General features: G+C 39.9%; 1 protein-coding gene across 7 annotated transcripts in view; it reads left to right on the forward strand.

Moving 5' to 3' along the window:
• Marchf1 (membrane associated ring-CH-type finger 1) overlaps nt 1-27,916 on the forward strand; it is a 455,732-nt gene that overhangs the window by 343,677 nt on the left and 84,139 nt on the right. The window lies entirely within an intron of this gene.

Raw genomic sequence — 27,916 nt, forward strand, 5'->3', positions numbered from 1 at the left:
GATGTTTTGTGTCAGGAATTTTTCATATTTAGTCTTTTCTTTGATGGTTGCTTCAAGATCTAGGGTTGTATCTTCTAGTCCCAAGATTCGTTCCTCCATCTCTTGGATTCTGTTAGAGAAGCTCACCTCTGTGTTGCTTGCTTTCTTCTCTAAGCTCTCTTGTGCCATTTTTCTTCTGTCTGCGGCTTTATCATTGTTTCCATTTTCATCTTCAGATCTTGAACTGTTTTATTGACTTCCTCCATATTCCTGGGTTTCTTCCAGTGTCTTTCTATAGGCCCCTTTTATGTCTTCCACCTGTTTGACTGCATCTTCCTGCACTTGTTTATGAATTGTATTCATTTCCTCAGTTATCATCCTCATTACTAAGGATTTGAGGTCATTTTCTTGTATTTAAACTGTGTTTCCTTTCTCCAGGTTGCTTTCTTTGGGACAGCTAGGACCTGGAGATGACATATTTTAGTTTTTGTTGTTTATGTTTTTATGCTGTCTTTTATTCAGCTTGCTGTCACTGATGTTGTGAGGTAGTTTCTAGTGTCCTTCACTGGTTGTTCAAAGCAGTTTGTTGGTGAGTGATTATAGGTTGAGGCCTTTGCCTGTGGTGATGAGGGAACTCTTCCCTGGGGAAGGTGGGTAAGCTGGTTTTGGCTCCGGGAGCCTTTGCTCCACGCCATGGGCTCCCCACTGGATCAGCTGAGGTAGTACTTGTGCTTTTCAGCTCCAGTATCAGTTTGAGGTAGTGTATGTACAGCTGGTTGCCCTGTCTTTTGTTGGGCTTTGAATACCCTGCTCTCTGGCCGTGGGGCTTTGAGCCCTAGGCTAACACCAACCTAGAGTGCCTGAAACCCTGCTGGCTTCTAGTAGTTGTTTAAGTTTCTGTCTGCTCCAACCAGAGACTGTGACCTAGGTTCTGCCTGCCAGAGAGAGGGCAGCTACTGCCTTCTGGTTGCTGTTGGTTGGCTAGATTTCTGCCTTTTCCCCTCTGGCCTGCCCAGCCTCTCCCAAGAGTGTGTGAGTCCCTGCTAGGCTGTGGATCCTGGCTAGGCTGGGTCCATTGTGACCTACTGTGCCAGGACAGTCCTCTGAGGCCAGCAGGTAGGCTCATACCTGCCCCACTCAGACAGCACTGTTGTGGCTGGACGATGTATTGACAGCCATTTGGGCCCTCATGTTGCACCTGGGCTTTCTGTGAACTGGCACGGTGTGGGTGGGGAGGTTATCTGAGGACAGATCCACCAGTTTCCCTGAGATTTCCCTAGGCCAGGAGCTCTCATGCTTCACTGCTGGGATCTCTGTCACCCAGTGATCTCCAGCTCCCATGGTCTGTGTCTCCCAGTAGCATCTGATGTCTCCTCTCTGCAGCTCAGACACCATTTGTCTTCCTCGCTGCCATTTGAGCCCCACCCATCATCTGGATCAGTAACAAAAGTCTTCTAAATCAGTGTACATACAGCTGAATCCAGTGGTAGTTACTTTTTCTATAATATAAAGGTTTTATATAGCATCTCGCATCCTCCATTAACAGTCAGCTATTCCCAAAAGAGATTCAAGCACACTGACAGTCAACCCCACCATCTCTGCTGAAACGTGGACAGGTGTGATCCTGTACAAGTCTCATGTAGGGAACCAAGATGCTTTGAGTCCAAACATGAAGCAGGCTGGTCATATACAGGAGGCACTGTTTGGCCCTGCCCCTGTCTGACTTTGTTCTTACACTCTCATGGCTCTTCTTTACTGGTGGTTCTCATCTTTTTTTTTTTTTTTTTTTTTTTTTTAGTTTTTTCTTTGTTCCAGCTGAATCTTTTTCATCTCTCCTGCACCTCTGCCTGTGGCTGAATCTCCTGCTGAATCTGCATTTTTGTTTTGTTTGATTTGGTTTCTTTTTGTTTGTTTTTGTGTTGGATTTTTTTGGTGTTTTTTGTTATTGTTGTTTTGTTTTTATTTTCTTTGTTTTTGTTTTTGTTTTTTGCCTTTTTGAGACATGGTTTCTGTGTAGCCTTGGCTGGCCTGGATTTAGTTTGCAGTTCGCAAGGATTTTTAAAACTAAAATGGGTTTGAAACGCAGTTTGTCAATCAGCTATATATCGTGGCCTAATCCACTTACCTTCATTGGGGATTTTCACTGAAAAGAAAGAGCAGCAAAGGCATATCTCATTGAATGGTGAAGATAATAAGCTATTCGCTCAATTACATAAGTCTTGAATTTAAAAAGTTTAAATCAGCTAATAGAGAAGAGCAGACTCCAACACCTCAAATGTTGTCAAGGCCATCTTCTGTTTTGCTGACTATTGGACCCACTATGGATGAATTTAATCCATTCAACACAGAGATGAGAATGGTTGCAGTTTGATCATGCCCTAGCAAAGCAGACGCTGTCAAGAGACCTTCTCTTGTCAAGCCTCTGTAATTAGAGCTCCGAAACACACCGTGGTTGGATCAGCTCACTCTGACAACAGCCACTGTGCCTAGCGTATAGGAGGTTTAAATAAGCTAAGCCAGAAGGCAAACATAACTTCAGATTCGTGGTAGGATTCTGTATTCTTATCAGCACAGTCCATGAAGTCCTGTCACTCTTGCTCTTTGATATACCATATCTCTATTTACAATTGATATAGTAGTGTACAAAAGTGGCCCCAAAATTTCAGTAGGAAACTCCTACATCTGATTAACAGTTTCAACAAAGTACCTGAATACAAAACTAACTCACAAAAATCTGTAGCCCTCCTATACACAAATGACAAATGGGCTGAGAAAGAAAGAAGGGAAGCAGTATCTTCCACGATCACCTCAAATAATATAAAATATCTTGGAAAAACTCTAACCAAGCAAGTGAAAATATTGCATGACAAAAACTTCAAGCCTTTGTAGAATCAAATTAAATAAGGTATTAGAAAATGGAAAGATGTCCCATGCTCCATAGATCAATAGAATCAACATAATAAAAACGACCATCCTACCAAAGCAATGTACAAAGCCAATGAAATCCCCAGCAAACCTCTGCACAAATCTTTACAAGCCTTTAAAGGTCAATTCTCAGCTTCACATAAAAAAAATCCGGGATAGCTAACATAATTCTGTACAATTAAAGAACTACTGAAGGCAGCAACAGCCCTAATTTTAAGTTGTACTACAGAGATATAGTAACAAAAGCCTCATGGTATTGGCATGAAAACAGACACATTGATCAATGCGATCAAACTGAAGACCCAGACGTAAATCCAAACACATATGGAGACCTGATTTTTATAAAGAAGCCAGAAATACACAATGGAAAAAAAACAGACAGCATCTTCAACAAATGATGCTGGTCAAACTGAATGTCTGTATGTAGAATAATGTCAATAGATGCATATTTATCACCCTGCACAAAAATCAGGTCCAAGTGCGTCAAAGACCTCAGCATAATACCAGGTACACAGAACCTAACAGAAGACAAAGAAGACTTTCTGACTATAACACTGATAGTGCAGTCACTAAGACTAACATTAATAAATAGGACTTCATGAAACTAAAATGCTTTTGTAAGGCAAAGGGCGCTGTCAATAGGACAAAATGTTAACCTACATAATGGGAAAAGGTTTTTACCAAACCTAGTAGAGGGCTGATATCTAAAATATATAAAGAACACAAGAAACTAGCTATCAAAAAACCAATATAATTTTTAAATGGGGTACAGATCTAAACAGAGAATACTCGGTAGAGAACTCACAAATGGCTGAGAAACACTTTAAGAAATGTTCAACATCCTTAGCCATCAGGCAAAGGCAAATCAAAACTATTTAATATTCCATCTTATACCTGTTAGAATGACAGCTCATGCTGGCAAGGATGTGGGACAAGAGAAACACACTTGCCTCCTTCACTGGGGGAAATACAAACTTGTGTGGCTACTACAGAAATCAATATTGCAGTTTTTCAGAGAACTGGGAATTGATCTACCTCAAGGCCAAGCTATACCATTCTTGGGCATATACCCAAGGGACACTCTATCTTACCACAATGGCATTTGATCAACCGTGTTCATTGCTGCTTTATTCATAATATGCAGAAGCTGGAAACAACCTGGATGTCTCTTGAGCTAAGAATAGATACATAAAATGTGGTACATTTACACAATGGAGTCTTTCTTGGCTATTTAAAAAAATTGCATCATAAAATTTGTAGGCAATAGAGAGAACAAAAGGAACAAAATCCTGAGTGTGGTAACCTGCAACCTAGAAAGAAAAATACGGTATGCATTCACTTAAGAGTGGATTTTAGCTGTTAAATAAATGGTAACCAAGCTATAATTCATAGATGCAGAGGAAGTAGGTAAAGAGGTAGGGTCTAGGGGAATACATATATCTCTCTAGGAAGGAAAAATATAGTAAATTTTACAGGGGGGAGCAGGAGGGATTAGGAGGGGGAAAGGGGATGAAGAGAGAACACTAAGAGAGATGGCTGGAATTGGGGGGTATTTGGAGGCTGGTGTGGAAACCTACTGTAGTGCAGCTTCCTAGTAGCTATAAAGATGATTCTAATGAGGGTTCCTAGTGATAGAGGATATAGAGTATCAATTGGCAATCTTTTGTAGCCAGGCAAGGCTTCCAGTGATGAGACTGGATTTCATTCAATTGAGTTTTTGCCAAGGGAGTTCCATGGAAAAACCCAAACAGCCAATACTGATGTTAAGACAAAGAGTTGCTCTCTACAAATTGACAGCAGGGCCCCACTGCTAAGGACAGCATTCACATATTTCATTGAATATGGAGAAGTCAAGCTGGTGCCTGAATAGAGCTTTCATTCCTACATTCTAGTCTCTATAATGTAGAAAGATACTCTTTGTGTTTTTAAAAGAGAAACGTGGACACCAACCCAGGCACAAAACCTTTGACCAACAATCTGTCCTGCCTACAAAATATGCTAGGGCAATGGTGGTGTAAAACTTGTGGGAATACTCAACCAATGTATGATTCAAAAAGAACCTCCACTTTCTACTGGATACTGCTTGAGTAGCCAAGAATCAGAGACTAGGTAGCTCAGAAACACAGTAAAATCAAACAGGAATCAATTAAATGAATTCTAATGATAGTCTGCTGTACTTGTAGATCAATGTCTTATCCAGCCATCATCAGAGAGCCTTTCTCTGGCAGCATATGGGAACAGATGCAGAGATCCACAGCCAGACATTATGCAGAGTCTAAATTAGAGGTCTCCATCAAATCCCTTCCTTCCGAGCTCAGGGAATCCTGTGGAAGAGGACATGGAATGATTGTAAGAGTCAGAGGTGATGAAGGACACTAGGAGGACAGTGTCCTCTGAATCAATTAAGCAAGGCACATATGAGCTCACAAGACTGAAGCAGAAAACACAATGACTACATGGGTCTGTAGCAGCTCCTCTGCATATATTATATATGCTATTATATTATAGCTATTAGCGTATTAGTTTTAGAGGACTCCTGACTATGAGAATAAGTAGGTCTCTTACACTTTTGCCTGCTCTTGGGGTTCTTTTCCTCCTATTGGGTTGCCATGTTCAACTTTGATTTGAAAGTTTTTGCTTCATCTTATTATATTTTATTTTGTCATATTTTGTTGTTTTCTCTTAGAAGCCTTTTTTTTTTTTTTTTTTTTTTTTTTTTTTTTTTTTTTTTTGTGAGTGATAGAAAGGAAGTAGCACCAGAAAGGAGGTGAGGAGAAACTGGGAGGACTAGAAGGAGAAACTTTAATCAAGATATGATGTATGAGAAAAGACTCTATTTTCAATAAATGAAAAAAGAAGTTGGCATGTAGAAAAGAGAGAAGGTATGTGAAAATCAAAGAGAAAATGAACAAGATTTGAAGGTTGTCTTGTGGATTCTTTGGTATTTCTAAATGTGTCAGCTTTGTACTTTCCAACTACAAATTTTTACTGTGACCTAAAATTATAATAATCCTATTTTAGTGTCAAACTTATGTCAGCAAAGTATGAAGTCGACTATTTAACTTGTTGTATACAACAGAAGATGACAGCTCAGGCTTTTATCTAAACAGATGACTTTTGGAAAAATGTTTTGCATAAACACAGTACAAGTATAATTAGATATTGTCATGGTTACTTTTCTATTGGCTGTGATAAAATATTCTAACAAGTGTAACTAAAGGAAAGAGTAGATTATTTTGGCATAGAGTTTGAGGTTATGATCAATCCCTCATGTGGGGAAGTCACACTGACAGGAGCTTGAGCTAACTAGTTACATCCCATCTGCAGGCAAGAAGCAAAAAATGATGGATGATGGATAGGGTCACTTGGATACAAGCCAAAGAAGAATGAGACTGCCCCAAATGGGGAGATGCTCCCAATTAGCCTAATCAAGGTAATTCCCCACAGGCATGCCTAAAGACCCATCTGCCTGGTGATGCATCAAACTAGCAATTGAGTTTAACCATAACAACTCTACCCTTCGTCAACTTAACACCCAAATACATCACTTTAAATCTACCCCCTTGTCTTCATGGTCTTGCATTTATCTCACAATGCAATCCACATAAAGTTTCCACAGGCTTTAACAATTTTGCCAGTTTAACAAGCCAAAGTATCTTCCGAGACTCAAGGAAATCTCTAAAATATAAGCTCCTGTAAAACAAAAGCAAGTTACATATTTCCCAACCTGCAATGGCAGAAAGTGATTGCTATCATTTCAATATGGAAGACAAGGCACAGCAAGGAATGATAGGAGAGAATCTAGGCCAAAATCCAAAAGAACAAAGACCACATCCTGCATCCCTGTGTGGAATGTGGGACTCTTCATGCAAGCATCTGGCCTCCAAGGTGTTTGAGTAGCCCCATTCTTCCAGCTCTGCTGCCAACAGTATGCATTCTGTCTCTGTCTCTGTCTCTCTCTCCTCTCTGTCTTTCTCTTCTCTCTCTCTCTCTCTCTCTCTCTCTCTCTCTCTCTCTCTCTCTCTCTCTCTCTCCTCTCTGTCTTTCTCTTCTCTCTCTCTCTCTCTCTCTCTCTCTCTCTCTCTCTCTCTCTCTCTCTCTCTCTCTCACCTCTCCTCTCTCTCTCACCTCTCTTCTCTCTTCTTTCTTCTCTCTCTCTCTCTTCTCTCTCTCTCTCTCTCTCTCTCTCTCTCTCTCTCTTTCTCTCTCTCTCTCTCTCTCTCGCTCACTTCCTGTCTGCAGCTTCTATGGTGAGCATCACTTAGTCCTGGCATCCTGGCATCTCCGGAATCTCCAACAGCCTGAGATTTCCATTACAGCTTAAGCTTCATCTCCACAGATTGAAATAACAGCCTCTCAGGACTGCTTTCAGGAATTCTGATCTGACATACATTACCCAGCATCAACACCTTTCTGAAATAGGACCCTGAGTCCTTGTCAACCTTGCACCTTTTATGACTGTAAAGCCAGTACCAAATGGATGGCACTGTCAAGTTCTATCGCTGTCTAGAGGTGTACCCTGTCACACCTAGATCTGATTAGCTGTCTGCTGACTCTAGAGAAACATTTCCCATATCAGTCATATGTGAGGAGCCAAAGAACCTCTTCAGTTCAGGGTTTCTTCTTTCCAATGAATTTGGATCTTCATAAGATGAAACTTGAGGTTTCTCTAAAGTGGTAGTGATTTCTTTAATAATTCAAACAGCTTTCTCAGCATCTTGAAATTTCCTCTGCCAAGTAAGTTGGTTCATTATCAGTTTCAACCTCAGTCATGTGATCAGGATATTAGCAGAATGAAATCAAATTCTTGTCCAAAATATCACATGAATGGCTTGTTGTTTCTTATGTGGTCCTTGACATGCTTTGCAATTCCATGAGGCAAGACTTTTCCCTCTGCATCTCTCTCAACACTACTCCTCCAAGCTTCCACAAGAACAGCCCATTCGGACAGAACATTCCACAAGAACAAGTGTGTCTACAATACTCAATTAAGGTCAAATTCAAATTCTGAAAACACAGATGAAGTCAGTCTTGATTTTGCTTAGGGTGGCCTGTGGATTGGGGCAAGGGCATGGAGGAGATATGAATCAGGACAAAGAACACATGATAAGGGCTTACAAAGTTGTACTTTTTTATCTTAGTACCCTACATATTCACTAACCAAATAGCTGGTCATCGTAGTCTCCCACAAAATTATTAAAGCTGTTTCAATCTCTACTGTACTTTCTTTTGATCTTCCTTATTTCCTTTACAAACTTTTCCTTTGGAGAGAAAACCATCCCATTGTATTTCTTCACTAAGCAATACTATCTGCCAAATCAAATAGCATGACAAATACTTGACAGACAAGCAGGGATTTTTGTTATTGTTTTATTTTTTTCAAAACTTGATAGAGTGGGTAGATAATAATATTTTATAACAAACATAGGAATAAATTTTAACCATATTCATTATTATATGAAGGCATAGTGTTAAAGGAAAATTCTTTTGATTCACTGAGTTTTACTTTGGCATTAGGCCATTGGAATATAGTAATTGGCATATGGCAGACATTTGTTGCACTATACATTATAATAATCATAATGAATGTGGGTGTTGTAGAATGCTTTCAATCCCAGCACTTGAAAGAGTGAGACAGGAGGATTATGAATTTAAGAACAGCCTAGTCTGTATAGAAAAAATATATCCCCCCTCTTAAAACTTCCACCACACACCCCCCCCATACAATCATACTTGGGAGTGACGCCTTCAGTCATCTGGTCCAACGATTAAGACTCAACCTCTATTAAAACCATAGTGGTCTATCTTCAGCCTTCAAGAATTTCATGTCTATCTTAACTTGCAAGTAGCATCCACTCAGTTCCTGGGTTATGCAGAATATTATAGCATCGACCAAACACTTAAGTTCAAAGATTCATCTGATTCGAGGCAAATTATTTTCCGTGTGATTTTATAAAAATATTAATTTTCAAATAACAATGTATACATTTCCAAGACAAAATGGTGAGAAAAGTACATAATAAGTATTCTTGTTTGAAAGTGGATGAATAGAGAAATAGAAAGAAATAATGGGTCCATCAGTGCAAGACCTAAAGGTTCAATTCCTAAAGGTGTGCACTGCTGAGGATTGGGACAGTCAGTCTTTAGAGATGTATTTTCCAAGAAAGCACATTGATGTCAGCAGCTTGTCACAGCTTTCTGCCACTGAGTGGCACACTCCTGGTTGGTCTAAATTTCTCGGGTCTCATGTGTAGGTCTAGCTAATGGCTGTATTCGATACACCATGACTGTGTGCAGTGCCTCCAAAGTTGCAACACCCTTTTCCTTGACCTTTCTGGCCCACCTTGTAAATTTCAGTGGAAGTGCATCGACTTCACAATTCTGCCTTCACCACAACTTAGAAAAACAGCACCACATAGATAATATCCAGATCTACTACTGGCACAAGTTGCATCTGAACACACTTAAAACATAGTTTCAGACTCTCTGAAATATTTTACCAGCAAGCAAATAATACATGCTCCCTTTTATCCACACTCCTCTCTCTAGCAAATAGCAGCTCATCCACATCCACTTTTTTCTATGCTTTCCCAGCATCCTTCCCACATCTTCCCTGGCTAGGCCATGAATTAGCCAAATCTTTCTGCTTATTTTTCCTCTTGATGCTCATGATAAAATCAAACAGAAGTGATCAATAAAATCCACGCCATATCATGAATTATCTACTTATTCGACATATCTTCCTACACTTTTAAATTCAGCTTTCAGCAAAGTCTTAGAGTATGGACACAATGTATCCAAATTCTATGCTTCACTGTTCGCCTTTAATCTGGTTTCCAACACAGTTAGACTTCTAACTTCCAGATTTCACTCCTTTTTCCAAGAAATAAGGTTGTAACAAATTCATAGTGACAAAGAAGAACAAGAATCTTTTTTTTTTTTACAAATCATTTTTTAAACAGGCTAATTTATTTTTTCCTACTTATTTTTTTTATTAATTTATTCTTGTTACATCTCAATGGTTATCCCATCCCTTGTTTCCTCCCATTCTTCCCTCCCTCCCATTTTCCCATTATTCCCCTCCCCTATGACTGTTCCTGAGGGAGATTACCTCCCCCTGTATATGCTCATAGGGTATCAAGTCTCTTCTTGGTAACCTGCTGTCCTTCCTCTGAGTGCCACCAGGTCTCCCCCTCCAGGGGACATGGTCAAATGTGAGGCGCCAGAGTACGTGAGAAAGTCATATCCCACTCTCCACTCAACTGTGGAGAATGTTCTGACCATTGGCTAGATCTGGGTAGGGGTTTAAAGTTTACCACCTGTATTGTCTTTGGCTGGTGCCTTAGTTTGAGTGGGACCCCTGGGCCCAAATCTGCCTATCATAATGTGCTACTTGTAGGCTTCTAGGACCCTCCAGATCCTTCTACTTTGCCATTCTCCCATGCTTCTCTCATCTAGAGTCCCAATAGGATGTCCTCCCCTCTGTCCCAGTTTCCTGGTAAGTGAAGGCTTTCGTGGGACATGCCCCTTGAGCTAGTATGCAGATATAAGTGAGTATATACCATTTGAGTCTTTCTGCTTCTGGATTAACTCACTCATTATGATAATTTCTAGATCAATCCATTTATCCACAAATTTTGGGAATTCCTTGTTTTTAATAGCTGAGTAGTATTCCATAGTGTATATGTACCACAGTTTCTTTATCCGTTCTTCTACTGATGGACACTTAGGCTGTTTCCATGTTCTGGCTATTATGAATAAGGCTGCTATGAACATGGTTGAGTAAATTTTCTTGTTGTGTGCTAGAGCATCTTCTGGGTATATTCCAAGGAGTGGAATAGCTGGATCTTGACGGGAAGCCCTATTCCCAGTTTTCTGAGATACCACCAGATAGATTTCCAAAGTGGCTGTACTAGTTTGCATTCCCACCAGCAATGAAGGAGTATTCCTCTCTCCCCACATCCTCGCCAGCATGTGGTGTCGCTTGAATTTTTTATCTTAGCCATTCTGATGGGTGTAAGATGGAATCTCAGAGTTGTTTTGATTTGCATTTCACTGATGACTAAGGAGGTTGAGCATTTCTTTAAATGTTTCTCAGCCATTTGATATTCCTCTGTTGAGAATTCTCTGTTTAGTTCTGAGCCCCATTTCTCAATTGGGTTATTTGGTTTGGTGGTGTTTAATATATTTCTTTATATATTTTGGATATTAGACCTTTGTCAGATGTAGGGTTGGTGAAGATCTTTTCCCAGTCTGTAGGCTGTCGCTTTGTTCTCTGAAGGACAAGAATCTTAACCTTTAGCATATTTAAAAGCTGGCCTGGAAAGATTCATAGACCCTACCACAAATATTAAAGTGTAAAGCATAGGAGAAAAATCTGTGACCTTCAGTAAGACGAGGTTGTCTCTAGACTCATCTAGCTAGCAAAATTATGAAATAAAATGCTAATAAAGTATCCTTAATATAATTTAAAATGTTTGCATTCAAGTGTTCTTTGGGTAAAGAACTTAGAACAAAAAGAAGAAAAGAAAGAAAGAAAGAAAGAAAAGAAAGAAAGAAAAGAAAAGAAAGAGAAAATGCGTAAAAATGCTGACATAGAAATATGCAGGCAAATAACCAAACAAAAATGGTTCTAAATGTTTATTGAAGCCACTAAAAAAGATATGTGTATCTCTAATAAGCATATAAAATATATTCGCATCATTACTCTACGAATAGCTAAGGCACAGTGGCATACCACTTCACATAAATTGTTATTCTTCAGTCTCCCCCAAAATCACTCACTACTTACGTATGAAATAAGGTACGACACTGTGGGCCAGTGTGTCTTCGTATAAGGCCTTGTCTCCTGTTTCCCGACTTTCTAATGATTTTTTTACTACTCACAGCTCCGAGCGTATATGGTAAACCTGTACATTTCAAATGAAAAAAATGCCTTGGAGCTGGAGAGATAGCTCAGTGATTACAAATAACTACTGCTCTCGCAGAGGACCCCAATTTGGTTTCCAGCATCCATGTCTGGAAGTTCACAACCACCCACGACTCAAGCTCCAGGAGAGCTGACCTTATGGCCTCTGTGGGGACTTTCGCTCACATGCATATACCTGCACAGGTACACACACACAAAACACACACACACACCGAGACGAGAGAGAGAGAGAGGAGATCCAACAAAATTTTAAATGAAAAATAAATGAATCTCAAATGAACTCCAAACTTAAAGTAAAAATGACGACCAATGGGAGGCAGGGGATTGACAAATATGAGCATAAGGGATAAATAAACACTAAAGGTTTATGATGCTAAAGGAAAACATAAACACTGAGGAAACTCTGTATGGCTGCCGTGGAAGTATAAGAAGGGCTGATACAGGCAACGAGAGAGAAACAGTTTCCAATACAATGCGTGATCAATGTACCTACACCACTTGGACAGTGCATGGGGAGATACTCAATAAATGAACTCCCCCTATTGGCTAGGCAAAGGCCAGATGGCCACCTAGGTTCAGTGCTATCATGTGTGAGATGGGAACTTGTCCCCATTCTCTGGATCCCTGAGATTGTAAAAGGATGCTCTCAAAATGAATGCATTTTAAAGTGCTTTAAGCATCTTTTTCATCACTACAAGAGTTTTCTGGGTGATTTTAGGCTAAATTTCTGTTCCTGGGAGCCAGTGTAATATTTAATTTTACAGCCTTTAGAATGCTATTCAGGAGCTACTTTTAAAATGAATGAGGGTATTTTTTTTATATATAAAAGATAGACACCTCTGCACGGTATCCGCCCATCTGCAGTTCTGGAATTACGCTTCTGTCGTATTATTAATGTATCACTAAATAAGAGAAGCCGTTTGTAAATGATCATGAACGATTACTCTTTGTCATATCCATAAATTATTTATTGGGCCCGCCAGCGCTGTGGATCTAAACTGGTCAGAGCAGCAGGAGGTAACAGCTTTAGAATCTTTTGAAACAAGAATTAATTTTCAGAATGCCAAGGCCAATTGACAGCAGTTAACATTGCCTTGCTCTCCCTGCCTTGCGCCGCCCACCCACCCTCCCTCCCCCAGAGCACAATCATGGCTGAGATGCCACGGAGACAAGTTGCCTTGTGCTGCCTATAAATGGATTCTCTGAAAACCTAATTTGAAATCACTGCCTTTAATTATACTGCTGATATAAATAACCTTGATAAAATTAATGCAGCTGGCTTCCTGTTTGTTTTTCCCGTTCCAATGCACTGTACAGTGTAATCTTCTGAGGTAAACATCCATTATGAAGAATGCTTCATTTCAAAGAACATATTATTCCGCTCATTCCACCAATTGTTGTTTTTCCTTCCCTATCCCCATTTCAATCTTGCACCTATTAAAAGGACGAACAAATTACCAAGCTCTTGCAATGTACCAACTAGCAAATTAAAACAATACATTGCTGCTGAATGAGACCATGCATTTAAAATATTTTAATTCATTTGTATGCCCAATTACTGTATTTTCCTTTTAAACAGTCCCTGCCAGTTAAACACGTGGTCTTCTCTGCATGCTATACTTGTGTCCTTTCCTAAAATATATATATATATATATATATATATATATATATATATATATATGTATGGCAAAGAAAACAAATGATTGGCAATTATTTCATATACCTCCTGATTCCAGTTTCCAAGGAAAGAGTCTCAAGAGATGGAATTGCCCCTTCACAATACAGGGCTAAATTTCTTCATTGTTCATTGTGAAATGATTGTCTTCTACTATCAAGATAGGGTTTACTAAGAACAATTCAACTCAGTTCAGCTATCAGGGAGCTCAGTTCAAGAGAATTCAACAATTACCAACATCACTTCTGCTACAGGACTCCCTATTGGCTGCCGCTCAGTGCGGGCACCAAGAGGGTTTCTACAGTGTAGGGCATGGCCTCTTCACCTTAGTTTGTAGTGAAAGTGTGGAACACATTAGCTATAGAAGCCCTCGGCAATTCTGCAATAGCTAAGCAAGGATACAACTGATGAAAATAAATGCTGGAGGGAAGGAAGCAAAATGAATATTGTAAAAGAATTTAAGGCAGAGCCTTGGAGGTCAGAGAAATTTATGTGTACAAGGTTTGGAAAATTGCCCAGTCTTGAGGGGAATACTTGAAGCCTGTGCTCTGGCAGTTTTCTCTCTGTAAAGGCATGGAAACTAAGGCATAGTCATGTTTAGAAATTGTGTGTGTCCACATCCTCCCTGGGGAGTCTTGTAGAAGAGTGGGAGGAAGAATAGATGGGGGTAGAGGGGACAAGAACTCTACAAGAAGACCAACAGAGTCAACTAACCTAGAGTCCAGAGGGTCAGAAATTCAAGGTGATTATTGATGACGTAGTAAGCCAAAGGAGAGCCTGGGATATGGAACTGTGTCTCTAAGAGAGGTAACGACAACAGAAATTTTAAAAATGTCTCCCATAAAAGATACAGGTATGACAACAGAGGAAGCTGGTAAGGCCTTGACTCAGGGAAACCTGGTAAGGATGGCACCAAGAATTGAAGGGCTAGAGCTGGAGCATTTTCCTCCATCTCAGCCTCTGTTTATTGAGGGTCCCCTAGCAATTATGTATGTAGAGGCACGATTGTGTGCAGGCTTTGGCAGATTTGATAGCTGGCTTAGATGAATTTGCCATTATCTTTAAGAAACATTTTCCAGGCAGTTTACAAAGCCTGGGAACAGCTATCCATGGTGTGTCTGTGTAATTCTCATTAGCCTTCCCCATGCAAACACTTTCCACCTAAGTCTCACCCATCCTGGGACCCACTGATTGACAGCTCATTGAGGATCGTTAATACTCAGCAGAAGGTCCCTTGTTAGTCTGACTGTGAGTGATCCTTCTCCAAAGTTCTACCACTTGCCTTTTCTTCCCTTCAACTGTCTCTCCATTTGAGCTTCACTTACAATATACCTGACAAGAATCTGAGTGCAGGTACAACATTTGGGAAATGTCTCAGGGGCTGTGTGGAAATATAAGGACTAGGATGCAACGACATATTAGTTAACTTAAAGGTACACTTTGAATTTAATTCACAGAGGCCTGATTCTGACTATTCCAATGACTCTCCTGAAAATATCTATTGTCTCTCAGATTTTTTTCCCCCACTGGAGTAAGATAAATCACTTCTGCACAGACTCCCACTGTCCCTGTTCATTAAGCATTGTTCCCACTTGGGTTAACTCCCTCCTGTTCAGGCATATGAAGGGACAGGTGGATGCATTGGCAATCAGAAATAGACACACTTGAGGTACAAGAGTGGCATTGCAAGGCTGGCTGACACAGACAGAAAACAATACACCACAGCTGTAGCAGAAATGGGCAGAAAGTCTGTAGCCTGGGGTACCAGGGAGAAGTTCTTGCAGCTCTATCTCTGTCTCACACTCAGAAAACCCGCATCTAACTAAGTGCATGGACTCCACAGATCAGAACACATTTTCACAGAATGGTACCCAGTCTCTCCTGAGAGCATGCTCCCTGCTCTCACACCTAGGCTTAACTCCTGGTCTCCTTGGTCCAATTTGACCTAAAGGCAAAGATTATCTTATTTCTGACCTTATCAATGGGAGATAATAGCCATTCCTGTTTAAGCTGAAAAGGGACAAGACTCGGATTGTCTAAATTTCCAGCCAAACACTACCTGTTGAAAATCATTATCCCGTCTTTATTTTATGTCTTTTTTAAGTATTTTATTTAATTTTAATTTATGTGCATTGGTATGCTGATGTCAGATCTTGAAGTTACAGACAATTGTGAGCCGCCATGTGAGCAGAGAATTGAACCCAGGTCCTTTGGAAGGGCAGGCAGTGCTCTTAACCACTGATCCATCTCTCCAGCCCCCTCATATTTTTTATAGAATTAAGAAATATATATTAATCACTGAAGTCATTTTTTTAGGATTTCATACATGCATACAATGAAGTGTAATCATAATCATATCTAGACTGCTTTTCCCCATCCAACTGCTCCAATATCACCCACAATGTTTACCCTTCATGCTTCTTTTTTGGATAATGTACTTTTCTTTAATTTTAATTAATTATAATTTATTCATATTATATCCTGATTGTTATCCCATCCCTTGTATCTTCCCATTCCCCACCCTCCCTCCCTCTTCCACTCTATTCCCCTCCCCTAGACCTCTGACAGAAGGGGACCTCTTCTCCCACCATATGACCATAGCCTATCAGGTCTCATCCAGATAGCCTACTTCTCCTTCCTCTGTGTGCTGATGGGCCTCCTCACCAAGGGGAAATGACCACATGGGCACCAGAGTTTATGTCAGAAGCAGTTCCTGCTCTCTCCACAGCCACGGAAAACGAGCTGTCCATTGGCTAGATCTGAACAGAAGGTCTAGGTTTTCTGCATACATTGTCCTTGCTTGGTGCAACGGTTTGTGCAGGGCACCTGGGTCCATATCTGCCAGACTTGATGGTCTCCTTGTGGGGTGTCTTGAATGCTCTGGGTCCTTCTTTCCTTCACCCCCTATGTCCATCCCCACCATTCTTCTGTACCACTCTCACCTGGAGTCTAGCAGTGAGTCCCAGGATCTGTCCCAATCCCCCACTGGGTGGAGTCTCTTAAAGAACATCTATGTTGGGCTAGTATCCACTTATAAGTGAATATATACCATGCGCATCTTTCTGAGTCACACCACCAAGAATGATCATTTCTAGTTCTATCCATTTTCCTGAAAATTTCAAGATCAAGCAATCTTATTCATGATAGCCAGAATCTGGTCACAGCCAGATGTCCCACAACTGAAGAATGGATAAAGAAACAGTGGTACATTTACACAATGGAATACTACTCAGCCATTTAAAACATGGATAATGTATTAAGCTGAGCTCATGCTGCCCATATATGCATGGGTGTGGGGCCATCTACTGAGCATGAGAAAACTAACAGTGGCCACATTCTCTCTTTTTTTTTTTTTTTTTAATTTATTCTTGTTACATCTCAATGTTTATCCCATCCCTTGTATCCTCCCATTTCTCCCCCCTCGCAATTTTCCCATTATTCCCCTCCTCTATGACTGTTCCTGAGGGAGATTACCTCCCCCTGTATATTCTCATAGGGTATCAAGTCTCTTCTTGGCTACCTGCTGTCCTTCCTCTGAGTGCCACCAGGTCTCCCCCTCCAGGGGACATGGTCAAATGTGAGGCACCAGAGTACATGAGAAAGTCATATCACACTCTCCACTCAACTGTGGAGAATATTCTGACCATTGGCTAGATCTGGGAAGGGGTTTAAAGTTTACCTCCTGTATTGTCCTTGGCTGGTGCCTTAGTTTGAGCGGGACCCCTGGGCCCAAATCTGCCTATCATATTGTTCAACTTGTAGATTGCTAGGACCCTCTGTATCCTTTTATTTTGCTATTCTCCCATGCGTCTCTCATTTAGAGTCCCAATAGGATGCCCTCCCCTCTGTCTCAGTTTCCTGGTAAGTGAAGGCTTTCGTGGGACATGCCCCTTGGGCTAGTATGCAGATATAAGTGAGAATATACCACTTGATTCTTTCTGCTTCTGGGTTGACTCACTCATTATGATCATTTCTAGCTCAATCCATTTATAGTAGCCACATTCTCAATAGTAATTTTTTAAATTCTCTATCCCCTATCAACTATCCTCTGTCAATAACTCCTCCATGGCTGGAGTTTGCATTTGGTCTACCACATCCGTGTACGGCTTTGAGGTGGCTTGATCTCTTGCAGGTAGCTAGAGTTGCTGCAAGTTCATGATGTTAATATCCATCTCATGCTAGAAAATAACACTTCACAACATTCCTTCCTATCCTCCAGCTTTGACATTCTTCCTGCCTCCTCTTCTAGATGTTTCCTGAACCTTTTAAAAATATTTTATCCATCCTTTGAGAATTCTACACATTTATACAATGTATTTTAATCATTTTTATCACCTACTCACAACCCCTAACAACACATCCCATGTCTAACTTCCTGTCATCTTCCTTCTCCTCTTCTTCTTTCTCATTCACTTCCTCCCTTTCCAATTAGTACTTCCTGTATTTGCCTGAATGTGGAGTTACCCACTGGTCAACCCTACCACTGTCCGTCTTCCACCAAAGTAAAACCATTCTCCCTCCCCAGCAACTACCGACTGCTGGCAGCCTCTCGGATAAAGGTGGGGCTTTGTGAGTCCCTCACCGTTCTACTTTGGAATTGGGCTGCTGATCTGGCCCACGTCTTGTGTAGATAACCACAGCGCTTGTGAGTTCATGAGAACAACAGTCGTGCCATGTCCTGAAGATGGCATTTCACCACACTCTTCCCCATCCTCCCACTCTCTAATATTTTCTTAGCTCTGGGTGGGGATTGATACAGATGTCACATTTAAAAATGCAGTCACTTATTCTCAGCACTTTGAGCAATTACAAGTCTCTATATTTACCATTTCCAACAAAGGTTGAGAGCAGAGATTGCTGGGTTTCAGTGTAAACATTTAGAAGGCTTTTTAACACGATCGTTTCACAACCAATTAGATGTTTAAGAAAACAAAAATAGTTGGTTATTTGACTCATTTCAACAGAAAATATGTGCTAGGAGCTCCTGGTGTTTGTTATATCTTCTACTTATGACTTATTGGAAAAGTCTAATCTTGTTCTAAAGCCTTCTCCAAGCGGTATCAGTTGTCAAAGGCAAATTTTGTTTTCCCTTAAAGACATTCCATTCCTTCGCAATAAAATATACCAAAGGGTTGTTAAGACCACCCAACCTGCCATTATTTTCTTTTTATGTTTCACAATGTTTCTCCCTTCGTGTTTCATTAATACTCCATAAGACAAAAGAAATAAACTTCACTCAAACCAAGTGTGGTGGTACACACCTTTGATCCCACCATTCTAGAGGAAGAAACAGAACTTGTGACTTTAAGACCCAACTTTGTTCTACATAGTTAGTTTCATCCCAGCCAGGGCTACACAGTGAGACTCTGTCTCAAAAACAGGTAGGTGTGAGATGGCTCCAAAGGTAAAGGCAATTGTAGACAAGTCTGATGACCTGAGTTTGATCCCAAGGGCCACATAATGCAAGGAAAAGCTGACTCCTTCAAGTTGTCCCCAACCCCAGACCTTGAGACACACTGTCTCCTGCCACCCAATAAATAAACAAATGTGATTTTGTTAAAACAAACAAGCAGACAGACAGACAGACAGACAGACAACTACAAAGCACTTCACTTTAACATCATTCTAGATTGTGGAATCACACCATTATACAGAGGGTTGCTATGTGGAGATTCAGGACGCAGGGTAATATTTCTGTAATATGGGTGTGAAAATGTGGACTTCTAAACCTGATCGCAGTGCTCATTTTCAACCCTGAACTCCCTCCATTGCTGGTGATGTGTGAAATGTTTGATTTGTAATATATAAATGAATAAATAATAAATACATAAACTTCAGTCACTGCCAGCTTACAACTTTGCCATGATGAGACCCTCAAGATTTCTTCTCTTCCCCTTCAACTGTATAAATATCTTTTTAAAAAATATATTTTATTAATTTATTCATATTACATCTCAATTGTTATCCCATCCCTTGTATCCTCCCATTCCTCCCTCCCTCCATTTTCCCCTTACTCCCCTCCCCTATGACTGTGACTGAGGGGGACCTCCTAGCCTTGTATATGCTCATAGGGTATCAAGTCTCTTCTTGGTAGCCTGCTATCCTTCCTCTGAGTGCCACCAGACCTCCCCATCCAGGGGACGTGGTCAAATATGAGGCACCAGAGTTCGTGTGAAAGTCAGACCCCACTCTCCACTCAATTGTGGCCATAGTCACATTGATACCTAAACCTCACAAAGATCCAACAAAGAAAGAGTATTTGAGACCAATTTCTCTTATGAACATTGATGTAAAAATACTCAATAAAATACTTATAAAATGAATACAAGAACACATCAAAGATATCATTCACCATGACCAGGTAGGCTTCATTCCAGACGTGCAGGGATGGTTTAATATATGGAAATCCATCAATGTAATCTACCATATAAACAAACTGAAAATAAAAAACCACATGATCATATCCTTAGATGCAGAGAAAGCATTTGATAAAATCCAACACCCATTCATGTTTAAAGTTTTGGAGAGATCAGGAATACAACATAATTAAGGCTATATACAGCAAGCCAATAGCCAAAATCAAATTAAATAGTCAGATACTTAAGGAAATTCCTCTAAAATCGGGAGCAAGGCAAGGCTGCCCACTCTCTCCATATCTCTTCAATATAGTACTGGAAGTTCTAGCCAGAGCAATAAGACAACAAAAGGAGATCAAGGGGATCCAAATGGGAAAGGTGGAAGTCAAATTATCCCTGTATAAATATCTTAGAGCAGCCTCTGGATAGTTTTGTCCTCCAGATTTTTAACAGGTTGGATGCTTATGTGTTCCTGGCCAGTGAACTGGTGCCAAGCTATTTTCAATTAAGCCAGGTTCAGCCTCCAACACGTTCTGGCTTTTACCTTTCACCAGCAATGCCAGGCCTCTTGGCCGAGTAACCTTTCCTACAGTCCTGTGGTAAAGTCATATGAGTCTAGCTATAGTGATCTCTCGTTATTTACTTAGGTGAGCATTCTCCTCTGAGCTCAGTAGGCTTTCTTGTTCTTATTGGCCTGGGAGCAGACATTGCTAGATCTCTGTGTTCCAGTTGCTTGTGCTTCCCCATGGCCCATGATGTTTGAAATGCTGACCCGATGGACAAGAGCAGGTAAAGGAGGAGTAGATTTCAGGATCAGGTCATGGTTTTTCCCAAGGAGAGCCTGGTGAGTCTTCCACATACACTGTTCCAACTTCACACCTGCTTCATACACTGTGTCCAGTGTAGCCTGCCTCAGTAGAAGGCAAGTATGACAGGCCATCTTCCATTTTTCTTTTTCTGTCCTGCTTTTCAGTCACATGCTGTCCTAAGCAGAGGACAATTTGAGTGTCCTTACACTGTAAATGTCCCCCAAGTTACAACTTCTCTCTTCTACCAGAGTTGTAGTAAAATTATGCTGCATTTCAAAATCTCTTCTATTTAAATGAAGGTGAGCTTTGGGTATTTATAAAAGGTCTTTATAAATCTCTCTTTCTTTCTCCTCGCTCTCTGCTCTGTGTGTGTGTGTGTGTGTGTGTGTGTGTGTATGCATGTATGTATGTATGTATGTATGTATATGTGTGTGTGTCAATAAAATGGAAAATTACTCTTGTTATTAAAATTGGCAACTTTAAACTTTAGAAACTGTGTGTGTGTGTGTGTGTGTGTGTGTGAATGTGTGTGTGTGTCCATCCCAGAAATGATCACTACCAATAGCCAGCTCTCCACCTTTAGACTTTTCATGTGTATAAGCAAAATAAATACCAGCAGAATATAAATTACTTGAGCAAGATCACACTGTAAAGAAATTTGAAAGATAATCTTCCTTTTAAAACATATTCAAAAAGAGTGTATATGTAGTAGGGTGACATGGGGTAGAACGTACATTGTATAACTGTACAAAAATATCCTTATGAAACACAGTTACCACACACAATGACTACCAAAAAGAAAAATTTTAAGTGAAAATAAAGTTAAATTTGTATTAAAATGTTGATTTAAGAGTATATGTGCAGATATACGCTTCTTCTTAGTCTACTTAAATGCTTGTGTATTTATAGTAAATACTTAAGCATTTGAGGTACTTCTAACCTCTTCCTTTTATAAATACCTAAAGTGAACATCCTTTGGATTGTTGCCTAGCCCAATTATCATCAGAGAGGCTTCATCCAGCAACTGATGGAAACAGATGCTGAGACGCACCCAAACATTAGATGGAGCTTGGAGAATCCTGAGGAAGAGGGAGAGGATGTATGGGAGCAGCCAGAGAGTTCAAAGGCATAGCAAGATAACCCACAGAATCAACTAACCTGGGCTCATAGGGGCTCACAGAGACTGAAGCAAAATCCAGGGAGCCTGCATGGGACTAACCTATGCCTTCTGCACACATGCTACAGATATTTACTTGGTCTCCTTGTGTGACTCCTAACAATGGAATCAGGTCCTGTCTCTGACTCTTTTACTGGCTTTTGGAACTCTTCCTCCCGCTGGGCTGCCTCATCTAGCCTTCCTATGAGGGAGGTGTGTAGTCTTAGTGCAACTTGATAGCCCATGCTTCCTTGATATCCGTAGGAGGCCTGCCCTTTTCTGAAAAGAGTACATGGGGAGGTGGTGCAGGGAGAAGGTTGGGGGAGGAGCTGGGAGGCAAGAAAGGAGAGGAATCTATGGTTGGGGTGTATATAATAATAATTCAAAAGCAAAAGAAAATGAAGGAATATGTCTTTGGACAATTGAACAAGTGTTTCAGCAAAATTAATTTTTATAAATAGGATTTTTGTTCTATATTATATAAATATTTTCCATTTCAATAAAGTTTAACAATATCCCTACAAATAAGTTGTCATAATACAGGGTTGGGAATGGAGAGATGGCTTAACAATTAAGAGTGATTGCTGAGCATCATTGGCTATCACTTAATGAATATATTACTATCCCTCCTTTTTGAAGAGGTCATTATATCCTTAACCAACTCTTATTCTGTCTACCCATTCTCACCTCTGAGAAATACCATTCTCTTCTCCTCTTCTGGTAATTCAATTAATTTTCCTCCCCATAGTTGTATCTGTCATTTCATTTCTTTTTTTTATCATTTTTTTATTTTTTTATTAATTTATTCCTGCTACATCTCAATGTCCATCCCATCCCTTGCATCCTCCCATTCTTCCCTCCCTCCCATCTTCCCACCATTCTCCTCCCCCATGACTGTTCCCGAGGGGGACCACCTCCCCCTGCATATGCTCACAGGGCATCAAGTCTCTTCCTGGCAACCTGCTGTCCTTCCTCTGTAAATATAATTACAATTTGTCAATATTCCTAAATATCTTGAAAGTTCAAAGAGAATAAACTTTAATTCCATGGTTGTTTAAAAAAAAAAATAAGAAAGAAGAGTGATTGCTGTTCTTCCAGGGGACCTGAGTTTGGTTCCCAGCACCCATATCATGGAACTTGCAACTACCTGTAACTCCAGATCAAGAGGAAATGATGCTTTCTTCTGTTTTCCAGATACACAGCTCCCCTCCCCACCACACACACATACACACCACAAATAAACATAAAAATCCTTTAAAATGTAGGATTCCTTCCAAGGTACATGGCAATGTTTCATTTTCATACTTTATCTCCACTACATAGAGATGACCAGTCTTTTGAATGCACTGACTTGATCAGTACAGACCATTGTTAACTCGTTTTGCTTTGTTTACTTGCAGAATTGAGATCATTAGAAATGTGGTTCTTCACTCTTTGTAGTCCCTTTTGTGTGAACTACCCATCCTTATGTCTTACTTCTTTCTCTTAATGGAAAATTTATGTCATAATTTGTGAAAGATATCTGACTTAGAAAAATTAGCCATTTGACTTCATATGTGTTATAGAATGTGTCATGAGTGTGTTATAACTTTCTCTTTGTGAGCTCCATCTATGGTTGTATTGCTGAGTGTGTGTTTCTTTGTCATAAATTAGAAACTTTTATTTTTTAAATCCTTGTACTTAAATGTTCTCTATTTTGTTTCATATTCTTGTAAATAATTCTTCAATATTATAAATATATAATTGTTTCTTTTACATATACTATGGCTTTGTTATACTTAAATCTTTTATTTACCTAAACTAGGGCAATTCATAAAATAGATTGGATTTTCAGTTTTAAAAGTGACTAATCTGTGTTTCTAACATCGTTGCCTAATTAACTGCTATTCCCCACTTACTCAAAATGCAACTTTATACATGATACATGACTATATGACAGAAAACACATGGATATATAAATAAATATTAAATAATTCATCAATGATATATAAATAGATAAAAGATAGTAGATTATAGATAAATAGAAGATAGGTAGATTGATAGATGATAGATAGGTGATAGATAGATAGATGAGGCATAGATAGATACATTGTCAGTTTTAGTCTAATAATACTTGTCTCGCTGTGCCATCTGCATATTCGGTTAATTTCTGAGCACTCATACCTCTTCTCTTTACACACTTGCACACACTTGTCCCTCCCGAAACAACTCCTCCAAGTTAACTCTCAGTATTCCTTTCTAGGTTGTTAGCACCTCTATAACTTTATGGTATGCACTCTCCATTCAGTGGACCATCAGTCAGCAGTGTGCTCAGTAAATCTCATTTTATATGCATCTCCCTGAAGCTAAATGTCTTTAGATTCTGTTTCTTTATTCATAACAGGACCTGTGGTGTTATATGGCTCGTTAATTTATATTTTCCAGACAAATAAGTGAAAAGTGAAATAAGCTAGGGTTCATTTGGTCTCAGTTTCCAGGAGAGGAGTCAACAGGTCATGACCTCAGTCTCACCTAGATAATCTGTTTGTGGGCTGCAGCATGTGGTTTTACCCAGATGCTGTCTTCATGGGCTGAGGCATGCAGTCTTACCTAGATGTTCTTAGTGGGCTACAGGCATATAGTCTTATCTAGATGCTGTCTTAATGGGCTGCAGGAATGCAGTCTTATGTAGATGCTGTCTTCATGATCGGCAGGTATGCAGTCCTACTGAGATGTTCTTTACAGGCTACAGGTATGCAATCTTACCTAGATGCTGTCTATGTAGGCTGCAGGTAGCTTTTATAAACTAAACTAAACAATAAAACTACAAATTTTAGTTTGATAAATTAAACAAAAACTAGACATGGAAAAGATGAGGCAGAGAATAAGGATGCACCAAATGACATACTAATAGTAGATGAAAGCTAGCCCTTGGTCAGCTAGGGGCCTGTTGACAAATTCTAAAATCAGCATGGAACTTTCTAGAACTGACCTTCCTTTACAGTGGAGAAACATTTACCTATTGACTCTAATCTAGGAGTCCCTTGCTGGGATTAATTTGCTATGTACTTTCAGGCTCCAGTCAAGAGATAAGGGAACCAGAAGAGACCAAAAACAGAGACGCAGATAAGTTAAAATGCTGGGATGTGAAGCATTCAGCATGCAGGCAAGCTCAGAGGGTGCGCCAGAATACAGGCCTTACCTTCTGTTTAGTAAGATAACAAACTTGGATAAAGTAATCTGTGGTTTAAGCTATTTGAGTGCGCTTTGAGGGAACATAGCTTGTTTCCTAGTAACAAAACAGTAAAAAGCTGTGGTGCAAAAACTACATGGGCCCATACACTCTACAATGGAAAGCTGCTTATTTCTCCCCTTCCATGTATTTACTCAGTGGTAAATGTTTCCCATTAGACAACATGTATTTGTGCAGACAAATGAGATTATAAAATGAGTTTGCTATTGTTATGGCTCTTTCAACATCCTTGCACAGCTTCAGAGTCATGTGTATCTGTGCTCAGCATAATGTGCTTCATATTTGTAACATGATACGTCTTCAGCAGCAGTGTGAGCACACTTTGGGCCTCGTTCCTATTTTTAAAGCGAGTAATCTTCAAAAACGATCTTCACTCGTTGTTTAGTCTGCTCAGAGCTCCCTAATAATCTCTATGGATATGTGAGGGGTATAAGATGCAAATCTTAGGAAACTTACTGCTTGCTGTTTAAAGTGTATAAATCTTTCCTAGGTGCCTATTAAAAGATCAGGGAGAATTTAAATTGTATGTTGCCTGCCTGCCTGCCTTCCTTCCTTCCTTCCTTTCTTCCTTTATTTCCTTACTTATTTATCTATTGGGGGCGTGCCTATGCCACAGTGCACAGAGGGCATCAGAGGAGAACTTACAGGATCTCGGGCTCTCCATCCATATGGATCCAGAGGATTCACTTCAAGTCATCAGGCTTGACAACACGCACCTTTACCAGTTAAGCCATCTTGGCAGTTCCAAAATGGTAGTACTCTGAAAGGAAAAAAAAAAAAAAAAAAACAATATTTAATTGAAAGAAATGAATCTTGGTACAGATGTTGCATATCACAGAACATGTGTGTGGCTATTGAAAGATATTCAAAGCTCAAAACAGACAATATTCCTGTTATACATCAGACGGCCACAGAAGATGGGCATCGGGCTAAGAACACGTTCATGGTGTCGTCCTTTCAGTGCACTGTTCGTTTGACCTGGAATGTCTCACTCTCTTCCCATTTGCCTTTTAATGTTAGCCAAACTATCTATTCCTTTGTAAGTTTTCTATGACTGGTTAAGAAACTGGCCAAAAACTAGTTGATATTATATACAAATTTATTGTCTCATGATTCTAGTGGTAAAAAGCCGAACACAGATCCCACTGGGATAAAATCCAGGTGTCAATAGGCTCACATTTCTTCTGTAGAAGCCAGGGAGGGGTGCATTTTTTTTTTCTAACCCTTTCCAGCACCTCCAGCACACTTGCATTTCTTAACTCAGAACCTTTACCTTCCCAGACATCAGGCCTCCTGTCTGACCTCTCCTCCACCCTTTTATTTTCTCTACCTTAATGCCAATGCTTCCCTTTTATAAGGTCCTACGATTACATGAAGCCTGCAAAATCTCTCCATGACGAAACCTCTAACTCTGTCACACATATAGCATCTTTTCTTGCCATGGAAAGTAACACATCCACAAGGCCCAATGATTAGAAATCTAATGTAGTAGCCTACTCCAAGAACTTGAGCCCTGGAGATGAGGGGACCAGAAATTCAAGGTACTCATCAGCCACAGAGCAAACTCAAGGCTTTTATAGAGATCAGAACAATGACCTCCTTAGAACGCCGGTGTTCAGAGCACCATCAATACTTACATAGCTTTTTTCTGGCCTCATGGTTTAAAATTACTTTCTCTTTTTTTGAATCCCACCATGATAAGTGTGGGAGACAACTCTCATATTTCTAACACAAGGTTTTTAAGAAATTCTTTGAAATGTGCAATCTTTCTACTCTTAGCATTATTTTCTTGGTGGCAAAATTATGTATTGGACTGCCACAGTGAGCCAGGTCAGAAAGTGGGCCTGGGATTCCCTTGTTTTCTTTTATTCAAAAATCTCTGGTGATTAGAACATAGAGGACAAAGCCAGATTATTGGTCCAAATGTTCACTCTTCTATGTCTTAACAAAAAACTACCTCAATGTCTCAGCTTCCTCAGCTGTACTTAGAAATAATTATAGCATTTACCACAAACACTTATTGTCCTAATTGAATATGCAAAATTGGTTTTAAATAACTCAAATCTGTCAATTAGTTTGCATGCGTGAAATTATTGTAAAGATTAGATAAAGCCACAGTTTAAGTCCTGTGGTGAATCACCAGCATAGCATGGCTCCTAATTTATCAGCATTGTCATCACTAAACATAACAGTGCCACAAAGTCAAGTGGATTCAAGAGACATTGGATTTCAAAATAAAGAATTGAGTGAAAAGTACTTAACTTTGTATTAGCCATCTGAATTATTTCAAGCTCTCAGCCTCAAACTCAGTGTGTCACAGGGAGGGATAAACATATAAGAAAGGTTAACAACACACATATACAACACACACAACAAAACACACATATATGTTTTGAAATATGGGTTATGTTTACTCCAATAATTAACTCACAACAGTAGTAGCTGCAGGATTTTAAGTTTTACAAAGTGTTTTTAAATATATGCTCTCATGGGACTGTTTTGCTAACTCAAGGGGTTACCCAGCAACCTGCTATCTATTTGATTACTCACAGTCTGCCATAACCCTCCTCATATCTTGGCATTGTAGACTTTGCTTCATTGGGACCTTTGAATATTCATTTGTTTCCCAGGCAAATCGAGCTATTCCACTCCAGTGCTTATAGTAAATAGAATAGAAACTTGTGGAATCACCTTCCTCTCTCACAAATGAAGCAAGAGCAGAGCAGTACAGCACATCAGCTGTTTCAAGTTCCTCAAATGGGTTTTACTTTTGCAAAACAAGTCCTCTGACTTCCCACATTCAGTGGGCTGCACTATGAGCAACATGTCCAGCAGCCACATTTGTTGTAATTTTT

This window comes from Acomys russatus, chromosome 27 (assembly GCF_903995435.1).
Source record: "Acomys russatus chromosome 27, mAcoRus1.1, whole genome shotgun sequence".
Lineage (NCBI taxonomy): Eukaryota > Metazoa > Chordata > Mammalia > Rodentia > Muridae > Acomys > Acomys russatus.